This window comes from Sapajus apella, unplaced genomic scaffold (assembly GCF_009761245.1).
Source record: "Sapajus apella isolate SASKATOON/1434 unplaced genomic scaffold, GSC_monkey_1.0 scaffold6, whole genome shotgun sequence".
Classification (NCBI taxonomy): Eukaryota; Metazoa; Chordata; class Mammalia; order Primates; family Cebidae; genus Sapajus; species Sapajus apella.
This window is the reverse complement of record NW_022436946.1, coordinates 54945803-54953035: the sequence shown is the minus strand read 5'-3', so window position 1 is coordinate 54953035 and position 7233 is coordinate 54945803.

Sequence of the window (7233 nt, the reverse complement as noted above, 5' to 3'; positions counted from 1 at the left end):
GTGACTAAGTCCTCTTGGGAATAAGGCTGGGGATTTGTGATTCTAATCTCCCCTCTGTTTAGTATGAATCAGCATAAATAACTGATTCAGAAACAAATATTACTGTTTTTATACCAAGCTAGGATATGTGCCCTTGATTCACTTTACTTCGACTTTATCTAACTGTTAATATGGTTTGTACAGATTTAATCACCTGACATTCACACTGATAAGAGTGTAACTGAGTGGAGGGACTGGATGGGGCTCAGCTCCTCCCTGATTTGATGTGTTGAAGCTCTTGGCCTCTCTTTGCCCTAACAATGGGGGAAGGAGCCCTGGCAGTGTGGTGAGGTTACCTTTCAAGTAAATATTGGACCCAAAGAGTTTAGCAGAAAGCGATTTATTAGGTAGAGAGAGAGAGAAAGAGAAAGAGGTCCCACGCTACCAAGGGAGGGGAATCCAAAATTGATATTCACACAGGTAAGGTGCAGTGGAGTTTTAACCCTGAAGTTATTCCCGCCTCATTCATGTTCCTGTCCAATGAGAGGAGTTCTTTCAAACTTCCTCTGGAGTGATTGATCTTCAACTCTGATCCCAGATTGGTTGCTTGGGCCCACAACAGAGGCCCTCCTCCCAGGACTTTTGGTGGTCTTTCTGAACAAAGAAGTTCACCTGAAATTTCTACCTAGCCCGCACGTGAAAAATTAGACAAAGAACTTTACATTTAGAACCTCTCTGGTCTCTGGATGTGGGCATGGATGAAGGTATGGTGCTGGGAAATTCCTGCCTTTGAAACACAGAGAATTTTCCTTAACACAGTCCCTCAGGTGGAGTGCAAGGAAAGGCAGTTCAAATGCTTCTCGTTGACTGTTCAGTCTGCTTGTGCCATGAATATATGAATGCATCTAAATGATGTTAAGCCTACCAAATAGCTGGTGCCATAAGTAAATAGAACTCTTTTTCAAGAATGATATACATCCACTAGCATTTTATTTGAAGAAAAAAAATGAAGATATTTCAAAAAAGGGTACAAATCTCTAAGTTCATAGTATTTGCAGCTTGTTCCAGGTCTAGAGACCTGAAATGTTTCTCAACAAACCGCATTTACAGGTTAATATGGTATAAATTTGCCACTTAACTTAGGCATCATTTTAGATGTATCTTTTATTATGTTTTCCAGAATAAGTGTTAGCTACTCTACACTATCTTTGCATTGAAGGCAGGGATGGTTTTGGGATATACTACCTTCTGCAGTCAAATACAAATTGTGTGAACTGCATGTGCCCACTTACATGTAGATCTTTTTTAAGGTATACATTAAATTTTTTGGAAGATTTGAAACATTTTTTTTAAAAAACTTGCAGATAAATTGTAAGCCTAGAAATACATATACATACTAAGAAACATATTTCATGAATGCATGACATTGATGTAGATACTAGTCTATTTTAGTATTTACTACTACAAAATATGCACAAATTTATTAGGAACAGTTAAAATATATCAAAACTTACACAAACACTTAGAGACCAAACATGGCACAATTCACAATTGGGAAAGGTGTAAACAAATGTAAAGATTTAAATTATAACTGTATAAAATTCACTGTAGCACATACTGTACTATGGTAATAATTTCATGGCCACCTGCTGCTATTGTGATGAGCTCAAGTGTTGCAAGTGACTGTTTAAAAGGCCTTGCAATGCTAATCACATCTCCATGACCATCTCCTCTCCTCAGTAAATGTGTATTGCTGTAAAATGAGATCTCTTGTTATTGTTGTGAATTTTTAAAATCATTTTTAGAGCAACACTATAGACCTTGAATAACATCATAGGACCCCCATAAAGTGCCACTAGTGATGCTGGAAGTGCTCCCAAGAAATAGAGAAAATTCATGACATTACAAGAAAAGGTTGAATTGCCTGACATGTATCATAGATTAAGATCTGCACCTGTGGTTGCCTGCAATTTCAAGATAAATAAATCCAGTGTAAGGACCATCGTAAAAAAAAGAAAAGGAAATTCGTGAAGCCATCACTGCAGCTATGCCATCAGGCATGAAAACCTTGCACTTTTTGTAAAACTCCTTTTTATCTCATACTGAAAATGCAGCTTTTATGTGGGTGAAGGATTGCTATAAGAAAGGCATACCTATAGACACTAATATAATTTGAGCAAAAGTGAAGTTATTTTATGACAACTTAAAGCAAAAGGAAGGTGAGGGGTCTAAAGCTGGAGAATTTAATGCCAGCAAAGGAATGCTTGATAATTTTAGAAAGAGATTTGACTTAAAAAAAATAACAAGATAATAGAACGGAGCTTCTGTGACCAAGAGGCAGCAGGCAAATTTTCAGTCACCATTAAGAAAATCACTGAAGAGAAAAAATATCCACATGAACAGGTTTTTAATGCAGATGAGAGTGCCCTATTCTGGAGCAAAAAATGTCTTAAATGACATTTATTAGAAAGGGCGAGAAACGGCTTTAAAACAGGAAAGAATACGCTAATTCTACTGTTTTGTACAAATGCAATTGGGTTTATGACTAGGGCTGCTCTTACCTCTGAAGCCGCTACCCCCAAAGCCTTGAAGAAAAAAAATAAACACCATCTCCCAGTCTTTTGGTTGTACAAGAAAGCCAAGACAATGAGAACGCTTTCTCTAGATTTGTTCCATCAAATGATTTGTCCCTGTGATAAGGAAGTACCTTGTCAGTAAGAAACTACTTTTTAATATATAGTTTTTAATACTGAACTATACTCCAGGCCCAGAATCTTACAAGTTAAACAATAAATATATCAAAGTAATCTACTTGCTCTCAAACACAATTCCTCTAACACTAATTCAGCTTTTACATCAAGGGTTATGAGTAGCATTAAGACTCGCTACACACCATACTGCATGGAAAAGATAATCAGTGCTATGGAAAAGATCCCAGATAGAAAGAACATGTTATGAAGATGCCAATATTGTTATGGAAAAGGTCATGAAAGCCAGCAAGCCCCAAACAATAAATTACTGCTGGAGAAAGCTCTGTCCAGCTGTTGTGAAGATTTCACAGGATTTATGACAGAGCCAATTGAGGAAATCATGGAAAAGATTGTGGATATAGTGAACAAACAAAATGTAGGGATAAAGAATTTCAGATATGAATCTTAGAGAAATTTAAAAGCTAATAGACACCAGAGAAATGAGTAGAGGACAACCTGATGGAGATTAATGATTTTGAACCAATTCCAGACAATGAGGAAGAAGATGTAGATGCAGTGCCAGAACACAAATGACATCAGACTATCTGGCAGAAGGGTTCTGATTATTCATAACTATTTTTGACTTCTTTTACAACATGAACCCTTCTATGATATGGGCACTGAAACTAAAGCAAATGGTGGAGACTGGTACTATAAACATTTTTAGATAAAGGAAAAAGGAAAACTGTCCTATAATATGAACACTGAAATTAAAGCAAATGATGGAGCTTCGAACAGTAAACATTTTTAGATAAATGAAAAAAAAAAGTCAACAGGAATTATAATGTATTTCATAAAGTTACACCTAGTGTGTCAACCTCTCCTGCCTCTCTTTCCACATCCTCCATCTCCTCTCTGCCTCTTCTGCCTCGACCACCCGTGAGAGAGCAAGACCTACTCTTCTTCCTCCTCAGCTTACTCAAAGTGAAGACTATGAGAATGAAGACCTTTATGGTCATTTACTTCCAATTAATAGTTTTTTCTCATAGTGCTCTTTATATAACGTATCTTTTCTCTAGATTTGTTTATTGTAAGAATACAGCATATAGTACACATAACATAAAATATCTGTTAGTTGAATATGTGTTGATAAGACTTTAATCCACAGTAGGCTATTAGTAGTTAAGTTTTGGAGTAGTCAAATTTGTGTGTGTGTGTGTGTGTGTGTGTGTGTGTGTGTGTGTGTCTGCATGGGAGTGCAATTTGTGCCCCTAACCCTTAACCATTATTCAAAGGTCAACTGTAGTATTTATTTGCACAGGTTAATTCCATGTTAGAAGTGTTTTTAACAATTTATTCTATTGAATATTACTTAACCAGTTGCTTCCCCCCTTTTTCCGTCACTTTCACTTTCAACTATTCCATCTCCACTGATGGCTTTTCTAAAACCATAAACAATGCTAAAGATTCTTTCATATGAAATAATTTTCTTTCTGGGGAGACTTTGATTTTTGTCTCTCCAGCTGTCATGCACATGCATGCACACACATGTACATACATGCTCCTTTTATGTTGCCCTTCCTGCCCAAAATAAGAATCTTTAAGAAATAAGTCACTTGTTCTCAGAATGAATACTTCATTGAATGAAATCTGGCAAAATCTCTAATGGTATTTTAATTACCCAATTCAATATACTCCTTTTAATTATTTAATTTAACTGTGTCATCTGAATATGTTGGTTATTTCTGGAATCAAAGTATGTGAACAATTTAATTTATTCCTAATTATTTTCTTTCCTCTTATTCTTTCTACATTATTATCTTTACAAATCCGATTATTTGCTAATATCTTAATCTGATATATCCTAGATGTAATCCTCGGTTTTCCCCTTGGTAGTACCCTCCACTCAACCAGCACCAGGAGATCTAAATCTAAAATGCATATCAAAATACAGGGAAATTTTTTCCAAATGCAACCTTGTATTGCTCTTTCAGGTCAATAATTTTGACAGGGGTATTGTCTCTGTAACTGGGAAAAAAACATCAAAGTGATTCTGATTTTTTTTTTTTTGACTGGAGAAGCCCTGATATATATGATATTAGTTCTCCAGGCTCTAAACCGACAGATTTCACTGCCTGCTGGGTATATTCACTCTAAGGACCCATAGATAGTTTCAAGTTATATTTATCTAAAGCAGAAATCACCATCACCTCAAACACAAAGCTTTTGAATTTTCTATATTTCCTAACTCTTTCATTATCCATATAATAACTCAAATCAGAAACTTGGACATGTATTTGGCTCCTTCCTACCTCTCATCAGATCTTATGAATTCTATCATCTTAACAAATTTTATACATATTGTGTTGCATTCCTAGTGCTACCTTTTTAAAAATTAATTTTCATTTTTCATAAATGTCCTTTATTCTCACTTTACTTTTACAGACACAACATTTTCAGTATTCAGGTCAAACTCATTCTCCTTAGACATCCCTCTTGACTGTCCAATATACATCATACACTGCCATCTTTTTCCTAAAATCATATTATTATTTGTGATTCTCAGTATATTCTTCATTTTTCTATCATTTATCTGAAATTCTTTAAGTATGTATGAATATCACTTTGTAACAGACTCAGTGTGTCTTGATGCAAGAGTCATTATTAACCTTTTGGATTTCCATTAATTAACAGAATTTCTGATGCTTATAGAACCATAAACAAGTTTTTGTTATGTCTACTTGTGTATACATATGTATGATTCACATGGACGTGACTAAAGATCTAATGTCTTTATGATGCATCATTTCATACATAGTTTATAGTTTTATACATATCTTTAAAAGAGGTTTGGTATTGAATTAGAATTTTTTATATGTATTTACTCTCTGTGATTAATGTGCTATTTTTAGTTAATATATAAACATCAAAGTGTAAAGCAAATTTACAACTTATTCAATTTCACATAATACATCATTATTAAAGCTAGAAAGATGTCTATAAGACATTTTATCTAGTGCTATTTCAAATTAAATAATAAGATCACAAATATTATAAATCCTAAAACATTTGCCACTGATCTAACTGTGAGATTCAGGGTAATTTTCAAAGGCTCCAGTAAGGTTGTGAGTATCTCCATTTAAATTCTGCCTGAGTATTTAAAACCACCTGTTTGTGCATTCAATTTCTCATGTTGCACACATAAATGTGAGTTTTTGCAAGCAAAAACAGATGCATTCCTAAAATGTGTCAGCACATTTTCAAAAGCCTACTGAAAATGTGTCCTCATATGTCTCCAGACTTTGTTATAACTTACACCAGTGAGCTGTATAAATTGGTTTCTTGAATATCCATTAATGCAAATTACCAGGCCAGGAAAACATCACACAAAGATCTGTAAAATCTCACAAAATATAACATCTTTCCTATGAAGGAGATAAAAAGAACAAAGTTATGTTAGCATTTTTTAACCTAAGGTGATCTGGTAGTAAATATGGCTTAATTTTAAAAGTGCATCTTTCTCAATGCATAGATAGTACTTTTTCTCTTACCCACGAATTCACTAGCTGACTTTGGATAATATATATGCTTTTATTGTTAAAAAAAAGTATGGAAAATATCTTTCCATTAGTCCTATTAAAAATAAGCTCAGGAAAAAAGAGTAGAATATTGGGGTATGGAAGGATGATTAGTTCCTTGGGGCAAATCATCTACTAGAATGTATTGCAAAAATTTCCATTATGGTAGAGAAAATGAAAAGCAAAGATAGTCAAGCTGTAAAACACCATTTGTCTTTCCTTAGTAAGTAGTTCTCATACAAGGTTTGTTGTATGAGAAGGCTACCCAAGTTGCTACTAGCACTAGCAGGGAAAAAAGTTATCAATTCCTACAAAATTCACTAATAGATAACCAAGATGGGTTTGACGGTGCCTTTCAACCTCCAGTGGCAAGTAGGAGCATACCATTTGCTTCACTCTTGTATCTGAATCCCTGCTCCACCAAATTCCTGACGAAAATCATCTCTCTTTTTGCTTCCGTATTTTTGTGTTCTTTTCTACTGCACGTTTACATTCTATCTTTAAGAAGATGTAGCATTATGTGAGTTCATTTTTTTTGTTTTTTTAATTGTAGTATCTGAGATGGTTAATTTTATGTGTAAACTCAATTGGGCCACAGGATGCGCACATATTTGGTTAAGCATTATTTCTGGGTATATCTATGAGAGTGATTCTAGATGGCATTAATAATGGACTAGGTGGATAAAATAAATCAGATTGTCTTCCCCAGTGTGGGTGGGCCTGTTTCAATCCATTGAAGGGCTGAATAGAATCAGAAGGCTGAGTAAGAATTCTCTCTCTCTCTCTGACTATTTTTGTGCTGGGACATTGGTCTTACCTTCAACTAAGACTTGAGCCAAAACTAAACCATTGGCCCTTGTGGGTCACTAGCTTGTGAACTGAAATATGGGGACTTATCAGTGTACCTAATTGAAAATCAATTTTTAATAATAATTTCTTTTAAATTATTAACAGAGAGACTAGATAGATTCCATTGCTTCTATTTC